Source organism: Cetorhinus maximus, chromosome 28 (genome assembly GCF_964194155.1).
Source record: "Cetorhinus maximus chromosome 28, sCetMax3.hap1.1, whole genome shotgun sequence".
In the NCBI taxonomy this organism is placed as follows: Eukaryota; Metazoa; Chordata; class Chondrichthyes; order Lamniformes; family Cetorhinidae; genus Cetorhinus; species Cetorhinus maximus.
This window is the reverse complement of record NC_135906.1, coordinates 14,199,798-14,209,489: the sequence shown is the minus strand read 5'-3', so window position 1 is coordinate 14,209,489 and position 9,692 is coordinate 14,199,798.

Sequence of the window (9,692 nt, the reverse complement as noted above, 5' to 3'; positions counted from 1 at the left end):
TACGCTGGTGTCTGTTTTTTAAACTGGAGATAGTATTCCATGATCTAATTGTCACCATTTTGGAGTGTGCAGTGATGGTTGCTTAGTATGGATATGATGCATCTTTAATAAAGGCAGGAAGACATTTCTTTTGGGAAGAATGTATTATCTAGAATATAGTTTTTACACAACTTCCTGCAAATAATCTGGCCACACACCTTTTATTTGGTAGCTGTGGCTTTGAGAAACTTCCCTGGAAAACAGTCAGCTGTGAATAGTTTGATTGGATGGACAAAAAAGCCAGATTGGCAAATGCAAGAACACAGTCAACCTGAGAATCTTGAAAGTGCTGGACCTAGCAATATTTTCAAACATGATCTATTTTATTTATGGGATTCCTCTGCTTCCGATGCAACATACAATGAGTAATGGAGTCTATACAGCTAAAGTAAATTGCACATGCCTTTTTTCTGTTGGGGTCTTTGAGAACTTATATGGTTATGAAGACAAGGGTGCATTTTTTAAATGGCCTGCTCCAGATAATGCTGTAAATGGTACCCAGACTGAAGATTGTCTGAAATGTATGCTAATGAATTAATGGAAAGTAGCAAAGACATATTTGTCAAGGAGTGCGAGGCATTTAGAATTTGTTTTGAATTACTCAAATAACAAGTTAGATAAGTCATGTTGGCTGAGTAGCATTATCCTACTCTGAACTATGGTTTAGTGGATTCTATACCAGTTAACAAGGAGATGATATTGAGTGAAATGAAGGCTTGGCTCATCTATATTCTCTCCCAATTTTTTGGAAATGTCTGTGAATGTTCACAAAATCACAACAGATATATGACCCTATCCAGTTGGAGAAATGTATGTGTTTTTTTTTAACTGGTGAAGGAACCAAAACCCTTCCAAGCTGCCTGAACTGTTACCATTGCAGCAGTCTCTCTTCAGCAACCTTGTATACTCCCTGTGTACCAATTTAATGTTGGTTCCTGTATTCATATATCATGGAGTACTTTTTTTTTACTTAAAAGGAAGGGGCCGTGTTTAAAATTAACTATATTGTTATACTGGATAGTTGAACTTGTAGTGGAGAAACTGATCTTTAAAGGTGTGCTTTAGTTGCTCCTGAAAACAACGCATCTTTATAAAACTGCTTTTTGTAATTCTCATATTGTTCTGAATAACTTAGCATTGCAGACACGATTGGCCAAGTGGCCTCATTCTGTGCCGTAAACTTTCTATGATTCTATAAATGTTTACTACTTGTATGGTATGACAAAATTTTTGTTTTCTGTTTTAAATTGATCCCAGCAGTAAAATGCAATGCGATTTTTGAAAGAAAACCTAAACCTTTTAATCTTTGAAACATAAATTTAGACTTTCAATAAATTAACTCCGTAACTTGCAGAGTCAGGTAGCTTGGAAGTGTATTGATATAAAATCATGAAACACTATTTTATGTTTAAGAAAATAAAATCTCCATATCCCTTCTGGTTCTTTTACCAATTATCTTTAAATCTGTGTCCTCTGGTTATAAGCCTCCAGTGGAAAGAGCTTTTCCTTATTCACTCTTACCAAAGCCTTTCATTATTTTGAACACCTCAAATTTCCCTTTAACCTTCTCTGCCCTCGGCAAAACAAACCCGGCTTCTCTACACAACTGAAGTCTTTCCTTTCTGATATCATTCTAGTCATCTTTTTATTCAGCATTGGAATTTTATATTGCTAAACTGAGATGTTTTTCATTGGCAGGATTTGGAGGCTCCTGTTTTGAGGGGCTGAGTGTCCTTGCAATGCAGCTTATGATTACATAGATGGCTTGTCACTTTTGGCATTCAGGAGATGCTTTGCACAACTTGACGTGAGCTTTAAACTGTCTTTATCAATGCTGAGGTTCTTTTGGAGTATTTGGAGCATTGTTGGGCTTTTAAAAATATGTTTAGGAGCTGGCTGACCATATAGGAGGTGGTACTAGCTTTTTTCCAAACTCTCGTGCCATATTTCGACTTCTTCCTTAAAATAGAATTATCACCTTACAATTGCATTACCAGTGAGAGTAGCTTTGGGGTTTAACTTGTATGGTGGAAAAGTTTCCAAAAGCCAGAAAAATCTTCCATTTTTGAAATGTAGCATTCAATATTTGATTGAAGTACTTTTTTTTATATTTAAAAAAAAGTTAATACCTCATTGTCATTACTCCTTGATTTCCAACCACTACTCTTCCTCTTCCAGGAGAGTGGACTCGTACTGGAGCATTGATTTGCTTTATAGTTGGCCAAATGAGTTTTAATGGTGTGAAATAGGATTGCTGTTAGTATTTGATTCTCACCCCACACAAATATGCAGTTCGGCAGTAGTCTGTGGCAGCCAAGCGGAATAGTCAGTTTTTGAAGCTACTTGATTCTGAACACTGGCCGCCTGTGAGATTTGATTACCAAGTTTGGTGAAGTTTAATTTGACTTTAACTTGACTTTTTTACTTTAGTTTTCACCACCGTAGTAACATTTCAAAAGTGGCTACCCTTTCCACAGCATCATGTAAATATAAAGATGTAATTTTCCTCTGTAGTCTGAACACAGTTTGTACAATTTTCTCATCCGTGACTTAGCATTTACAACCTCCTGCGTGCCCATCCATACTTATGCAAAGGCCAACATACTCTAAAACAAATGCTAATTTAGAATTTGTTGAAGCGATGGTTTGGATTGGACTGATAGTTCTATTGCTGCATTAGTGGGTAAATTCTAAAATTGAACAAGATCTATTAATATTTGCATCTGAAGGTTCATTGGTAATGGAAACAATGATTATACTTTGTATGCGATCTACCAGGCACTAAAACAAACTATGAAGGTATGAGAATTGAACATTTTGTTTTTGAAGGTACCCCAGCATTCTTGTAGTGTCTGATGATTTATTGGGATTGTAGTTGGTTTACGCAGCCCCAATATTGGTTCTATCTTGCTTTAGAAAACTCCTTGCCCCGAAAGTGCTTGTACCAAACTTTTGAATTTGATATTGCAGAGAGTATGTTATTTAATGTTTTAAGAAAATTTTTGGCAATGAGAATTGCTTCCAATAGTACCGAGATATTAAATGTTGACTATCCCTTGCAATTTGAGGGGGGTGGTGCTGGGTGGGTGGCGGGGGGGAAGGTGGAGAGGAAGCTTTGAATGATGTCTTGAGGATAAGGCCTTGATGGAAATATAACTTCACCTTTCACCTCACTTGGAGCAGGATCTGCCCAGGGCATTTCGTGAGTAGAGTTAACATCTGCACCACTTTGAGGCCAGCTTTATCCTCCTTTTAAAAAAAAAACTGAGATGGCAGAGGAAAAAATGAGGGCTTGTGTGCTCATCTCTGGGTAGCCCAAATTGCACATGTTGCCAGAAGTCATCAGTGATATTTAGGACGACACGGGATAATTAGGCAAGCAGTTAGACTGTTACAATTTGAAGTGGCTTCACCCCTCACTGCTGGAGCTGGCTGAATCCTACCTTAAGTTTTCAATTAGTTTGGTTAAAAAAAATTCCTGTCTGTTGTCTGTTTAACCAGTTATTGGCAAAACTGAGATGTGACTTGCTTTTTGTTTTTAAGCTGAATATTTTTGGTCTGCAAAACCTTTTGGATTTGGCTTTTAAAAGAGTAGCTAATAATTAAAAATGGCTCATAATTGCAACATGCTTTGCTGATTGTTCAGTAATGTGGATTTATTCATCCAAAACGCAGTAAAAAATCTATGCTTACTATAAATCTGGACTGGTCAAATGCAGCAATGTTCTATGACTCTCCATTTAACCCCTGTGTATTAAAGGCACATACATATAGTAATTCTTTAATTGCCCAACAATTCTGAATGTTATAAAGGGAGATTCATTTGTATGTTTTGTGATGTCTCGGTCATTTCTCAAGAGTAGGAAATGGTTTGAGTACCGTAGTAAGTGCCACTGTTGCATTTCATTGTTAATGAGTAACATCAAGGTCTGGGAAACATTTCCAAAAATATTGCCTCTTCATTTCGCAAAATCCTCATGACAACTTTGGGGGAAGTACTGCTCAAGATGTCTGATCTTTGAGTGCCTCTGAGCAGCAGTTACAAATATTTCCAGAAGTCACGAATAATATTTGGGTCTCCAGGGCAATCAGCAAGTTAGCTGCTTTTAAAAAGAGTGTTCTCTTCTGCAAGAGATCCTAGCACTCTACACTCTTGCTCAGTGGGTACTTTGCACACAGTGGTATTGTTGATATAAATATGTTTTTGAACCAATTAGCTCTGTACATCACACAGTCGATTGCAAGTGGTTTAAAAAATACACATTTGCATTGTGGGAAAAATATACAGTTTGTACATAAAATAATTTATGTATGCAGAGAACAAAATATTTGTATTAAAACATTAGAAACAGTAGGCTTTAAGTTTGTTTCAAAACTGTATTCTAACTTTGCTTAATATTACTCATTGTTATATATTAGCATTTCAGTCTGAGACACTGGGTGATATATTCATTCTATTCTGATACACATTTAAAACTTAATGCTGTACACAAATGTTTACAGATTGTACTCCAGTCCACCTCTCTTTGGTAATGTGGTGTTATTTGTGTCTTGTTCCTCGGTTCTCATGTGATTTCCACCCCCAGTCCCCACACATTTGGAAGAGATTAAATGAATTGTTCAGTTAATGCAATGGTTTCATTTTCGAATACCAGTCTGAGATATTTGCTGTCCTTTTCTCATGTTTATGTGCTCTACATGCAGGACACGTTTGACATTATTTAATGTTTGTTTTGTGGACAATTGGACTTGCAAAGATTGAAAGCATCATAACCTGATGTAAACTAGTAATTAAATGGTATGGTCAGCCTTTTGTAATGTAAAACAATGACAATGTCACTCATGTACTCGAGTGCCCGAGTTCTCTAATTATGTTAAATATGAAAATGCTTGTATTAAACTCAGATTTGTAGAAAGAAATTGCTAGATTTTTCCACTTGAATTTCTAAGGTTTTTGTGCAGTAATTGTTGAAATAAACATTTTTACTGAATATAGAATGAATGTAATTCCAGTTTAGAATAATGTGACTGAATTGTGCAACTAGTGTGGAAATCAAATGGAAACTTGGCAGAGGCTGATTACTGGGATTGTGACAACCTTTTTTAAAAATACATGTCAGTCTGAGTTTAGCCACTTCATAAGTAGTGTTTGGAAATCTTACACAGTGATGGAAGCGGACATTTAATTTGTTTCTACTGTACAATCATTAGTTTACTGGATAGAAAGCTTGACATTGTTCAATGTGATTCTTGAATGTGGATGAGGATTATTTCAATAAGTTCTATAGTTCATAAACCACAACTTTCACTTTACTCCAGAAACAATGTCAGAAAATCCGTCCCTGCTCCTGAACACCATGCACTTCAGTTGCCACAGAATCATTGACAAAAATTAATTGTTTCCTGCTGAGTATTGACATAAAGTTAGGTCTTTCATGATTTTTCATTATTTATATTACTAACGTCTTTGTGAATGGATAAAAATCTTAGTGCAATCAAATTCTTCAGCTGTTTGCATTGAAAAATGAACTGAGGTTGAATACCCAACCTCATCATCTAATATATAATATATATAAAATCAAATGCTGAGGACTGCGAATGAGAAGTTATATTCTGTTGAATATGAAGATTATTAAATGAAGATTTGGTATTGTTTTGAATGTGGACCCTCTGCTCCTTCCTGTTCTCCACTGGCTCTACTGAACTCTGATAATGTACCTTAAATGCCCTCAGTCCAAGGGTTATTCGTCTGTGAACTTTGACAAACTATATAGTATGGGGATACTATTTACAGCAAATCCAGATTCTGCCCTGATTGTACGTTCGCCCATACAGTTTGCAGTAGAGATCACTGGAACGGTTGCCTGGCTTTGGGATGGGGAGAAAGGAGCCTGAATTCTCCAAAGTTGATTCTTACCATTAAAGCTTGTACACTTGTGTGAACAGGGTCAACTTGGCTCTGATGTTCAGAGTTTAATAATCCATTGATGGTCAGTATCTAGACGTGCATGTTAAGCACTGGCCACTTGGGCCATGTACATGCTACCATCTGTGGAACTACTCTAGCATAATCACATGCGTAAAGGAGAAAAGATATTTAATTGGGAAAGTAATCTTTGATACTTTGATCCAAGAACAAGAACAACTATATTACAAGGAGTCTTACGGTACAGAGAGGCTGTTTGGCCTAACATATGCTGGTGTTTATGTTCCACACTGGCCTGCTCCCACTTGACTTTATCTGGCCATGTATCATGGAAACACAATCCTGACTTGGGCGTATATCCCTTCCTTCATCACTGGTCAAAATCTAACTCATACCATTGTCCAAGCAGCATCAATACAAGGGCTGCAGTAGTTCAAGGAGAAGACCCATCATCCCTCTCAGGTAAGTGATACATAAAGCAGATTTAATTAACCATCAAGGATGTGGCACAAGCGCTTTCCCATTAGACAAATTTTGTAGATGGGGAACATCGGCTCGGCACACTGTTAAAGAAAATTGTTCTGGTTATGCACAGCTCATTGAGAAAATCTCTCCTTCCTCCCTGAAGACTAAATTACTATATATGTAATCTGCTGCAGGTTCTCGCTCTCACTCGGGGACTTTGCTCTGGCTTGCTGGTTGTTAATCACACTGATTATAGCATATTTTATGTACAGCATATCCTATCGTGTGTCTCCCTTAAGGAAAATGGGAACTTGAGACTGCAAGTTACAATAGTTAGCAAGGGCTGTTTTTTGATATTTCTTGTACAGGCTGTAACTTACATAACCTTGGTTGCAAAATGGAAACAAAAAAATGTTTTGTGTTTGAAGGTCCTTGATAAGAATGACTCCATGTTGCTGACTGTCTGTATCTATGAACTTCATGTCCTTTAAGGCTCCTTGTGAACGTTGAGATCCTCAGACAAGGCAAATAAGTGAGATTGACAAATACAAGAAGGTTTGATTTGTGGATGAAGGAATAAGCATTAAGAGATCAGTGATGTGAAGAGAATAAAAGAGAAGTACTACTAAGTTACATTTGCTGACAGCCAAGATATGGTATAACACAAAAGGATACAGAAATGATCTCTTATAGGAACAATGAGGACTTTGTCATTTTAGAAATAAAAGGAATAGTTCAATGTTTTTTTTTGTTGTCCCTTTGGAGTGCAATTACCCTCACCTGGGAATGGTTTCATGGGCATTAGCCTTGCCCAAATGGTCACTTGTGAGACTAAACGTGTTGGACTATTGAGAAATGGGCAGGGTCACAAGCCTCATCTGTGCTCGTAGAATCTCTACACAGGCATGTTACTGCTGGAATTGCAGAATAGAGACTGGGAAGGGCAACTCTGGCTGATATTTTTCATCCACTCCCAAGCGCAAGGGTTCTGAGGCTAATTATATAGCTGTAGATGAAATTATCAAAATGAGCTCTGACCAAAGATTGATCAACAGACCCCAGATTCAATGTATCTTAGTATTATATTGGACATTGCCGGCAATCTCTCTCCACCTTTTCATTTTCCTCTATTCTCTGCTTTGAGGTGTGAAAGCACAGATCTCTTACCCAATGTGCAAGTTGGCATTGCAGTGGGGAGGGGTGGGGGTTGCTGCCAGAGCTTTGGGAGGGTTGTGTGTGATGTGTTGCCAGAGCTGAGAGTGCGCCAACAAGGGAGATCAGGTACTGCACATGCGTCAGATTTAAAGGATAGAATTATAGGGAAAACAGCGTCCTGGCAGCATTCAACCCGGGTCATGGGACAGTAGACTTGAATACAGGACAATCCCGTAAAATAAGGGATGGTTAATCACCCTTGGGTGTGTGGTTGACCACATCCTACCTACATAATCCAGTAGAGGGGTGATTTCTCAATAATGAGGACCAGGAACCCAATGGCTACTATAAGCCCACTGACTCCCACAACTACGTTGATTATACAGTGTCCCATTTGCTTCCTGTTCTTCCCAGTTTCTCCAATTCCATCACATTTGTTCCAGCACCATCATCCATAACTTCTGATGAAACATTGACCTGAAACGTTAACTATGTTTCTCTCTCTCCACAGATGGCTGCCAGATGAGCATTTCCTGGTTTCACTTCAGAAAACCTTGCTATATTGTTTCCCATCTCAGAAGCTCAGTACAATGGTCTCAGTATCATGAGCTATCTTAGTAAATATAGACCAGGAATCAAAAGTCAAAACTGGAACACTTTTGACCAGCTTTTGGTAATAGTAAGGAGATATCAGTCTGTGTGATTGTGCCCCACTACAATCTGTAGTACTGAGCTGCTTCTCTCTCAGTGCTTTTACCTGGAGCTGCACCATCTGCTGCTCATCCATGGGCAGCTATCTTCTCAAAGGTCTGTCTCTTTAGTTTTGCAATCAAATCTTGCAGCCTCCTTTACTCTGCATGTGGTCTCACAAAGGCCAGATATAATTTTAGAATTAAGTTTCACCTTTGACTACACATCCTAATATTTCCTAACTGCCCATGAACACTGTACCAATTGTTTTCACAGCCTGTCTGTCAAAACTCCAAAATGTTTCCAATTTTGACTCTCGAAGCACATTTTCATTTTAGATGCCTCTTCTCTGACCACAGAGCCACAATTCTCTCCCCTCTTGGAGTTGATTACCCAGCATTTGCTCTCATTTTGATGCAATTTGCAGAATCAATGCAGTGGACTAACCTCTTTGCATCCATTGCCTTATTCTGACCTTTATGTAGGCTTTGTTGCTCCTTATATTAGCACCTATGTTTTGCTCATATCCTGTATAAAATATCAATTTCTTTACATTTCTTGGTTTGTTTTTAAAGAACTCACTAACATTCCTGAACATTGACTCAAAAAGGTTTTACGCATTCTCTCCCCCTCAATGTTTATTCCAGAGAGAAATTGAGTTTGAACTTTAACAAGCTTTTAAAAAATTCCCACTATCGTTTCACATTCTCTGTCCTAAATCTTTCCTCCCATTTTACGATTTATTCCAGCTTTCATATTTCATTTCATCTTTCTACTGTGAAAGGAACACCATCGGTCACTAGATCCCCATTGTGCTATTACTCCCTGACATATTCTATGTGATAACTTGCATATATGTAATACTGCCCACAAGCTTTAAGTCCCAAAGTGCTTCACAATGAAGTATGTTTGAAATGCAGTCACCACCGTAATATGGAAAGTGCAGCAGCCAATTTGAATTCAGCAAATTCCCACAATGAACAAAATTTTAAAAAATCCTGATAGTTAAGGATTAAATATTGATCATGGCATCGGGCTAGCTCTCCTGTTATTTAAAATAGTGCCATAGGATCTTAGATATCTACCTGAGAGGGCACACTGTCTCTCATTCCTAGACAGAGTCAGCAATGATTCTGATCTTACTAGAGGTCTATACTCTCATTTTCCAGTAATTGCTATGGTATATTGAACAAGAAACCAAGTCCAGTTTTCTTTTTGCCTGTTGTAAGTAAGGCAAGCAATGTATGATGTATCCAATCGAAATATCACACTTGTTGAATGTAACATGATGTCCAGTCATTTATGAAGGATAAATAGGAACCAGGATACCAGGAGAAATCTACTGCTCTTTAGATATTGCCATGTAATCTTTAATGCCCACCTGAGAGAGCGATCAGCCTCAGTTAAAAATTCTCAT